Here is a 1,525-nt window from a genome sequence, read left to right as displayed (position 1 = left end):
CATGGGGGCAGAGGTTGGGCGAGGCGGCTGCAGGCCAACAGATGCCAAGGATGGCCTCAGCCTGCGGAAGAGGGGGCGGCCCAGGACAGTCCTGGCTCATGGCATCAGGGAGCCACCCCGATGGGCTCTGGCCTCGGGAACTGCAAGGTGGTTTCTGTTGTGTGAAGCTCCCCGTCTGCGGACCTTGTTCCTGCAGCTGGGGAAACTCACACCGCACATCCTGGCCGGGGTTTGAGGCCTTGCTGCTCTCTTGCTGCCCCCAGCCACCCCCGGATGCCTGAGCCGCCTGTACACTCTCATGGAGCCCAGCTCACGACACCCATGTAATGTGTGACACTTGTCCAAGAACTACAGGAATGTCCTTGATTAAAGCGTGGGCAGGGAGAAGCGTGCCCTAGTTCCCACCAGATGTCCCACCAGATGCCACCAGAGTCCCTCACCTGCTCCCCTTTGGCGCTGTCCTTGGCCCCTTCCTGCCTGCCCCACCAAGCAGCCGCACTGGCCAAGGGGCCCGGGCTTGGTCCCGTCCTTGGGGACTTGCAGGCGGGCACCTCGCTTTTCCTGGTCTCTCTGCCCTCTGCCCTCCCCTGTAGCATCCCCCGGCCCCAAGGGCGGTGGCCCCAGGGCCAGAGGGGATTCCTGCTGGGCTCCTCAGCTCTGGAAATGCGGCCACTGCTCTGCAAACGTGCCTTCTCTGGGCCCTTCCACCCTTTGAGTCCATCTCCCTCCCTGGCCTCCACGATAGGTCCAGGTGAGCAGAGTCCCCTGTGGCCCCCACAGTCCCCTTGCATCACCAGGCACCATCTGCCCCAGCCTCATTTCTGGAGCTGCTGACATCTGAGCCGGCCACACTGCCTCAGAGGGCCTAGTCTCCGTGGCATGGCCCCATCCTGCAGCTGAGGGCCTTCCCCGATGGCTGTGCCCTCCACCAGCCAGGACCCAGGAGGAGCCCCTGAGGCAGGGTGTACATCCCTGGAGGCTGCGGTTGGGGAGGTCGTTGGATGAGCTGCCCTGTACTGTGGCTGCGTGTGGGAAACAGCAGGAGGCTGGGGGAGCAGTGAACAGAGCCGGGCCTGCTCTGGGGATCCCAGCCTAGGGCAGCGGGGTAGCATAAAGGAACAGAACCAAGTTTGTTAGGAGGGGTGAGTGCTGCAAAGGGCTGGTCAGGCAGGGAAAGGTGTTCTGGAGGAAAGGGGTTTCTTTGTGTAGCGGGTGGAATGGCGGCTCCCAATATGTGATGTCCAACCAGAATCTCAGAATCGGAGCAAGGGTCTTTGTGGCTGTCATGGAGAGGCTCTCTGGAGATGAGGTCATCCCGGATCATCCCGGGGTCCCTAAGCCCAACAACCCTCGTCCTTATAAGGGATGGAAGAGGAGAAACTCACATGAGACAGAGGCAGAGGCCAGAGTGATGGGGCCACAAGCCGAGAAGCATGGGAACCAGGAGGAGCTGGAAAGGTGGGGGGGCTCTGCTCAGAGCCTCTGGGGGCAGCAGGGCCCTGTGGACACCTTGGTTTCAGCTCCC

At 62.4% G+C, this 1,525-nt stretch overlaps 1 pseudogene; it reads right to left on the bottom strand.

Moving 5' to 3' along the window:
- Positions 1 to 310: 310 nt before the first annotated feature.
- LOC104654952 lies at positions 311 to 1,112 on the bottom strand (annotated as a pseudogene).
- Positions 1,113 to 1,525: the final 413 nt, after the last annotated feature.

This window comes from Rhinopithecus roxellana, chromosome 19 (assembly GCF_007565055.1).
Source record: "Rhinopithecus roxellana isolate Shanxi Qingling chromosome 19, ASM756505v1, whole genome shotgun sequence".
Lineage (NCBI taxonomy): Eukaryota > Metazoa > Chordata > Mammalia > Primates > Cercopithecidae > Rhinopithecus > Rhinopithecus roxellana.
This window is presented reverse-complemented; position numbering and strand designations above follow the sequence as displayed.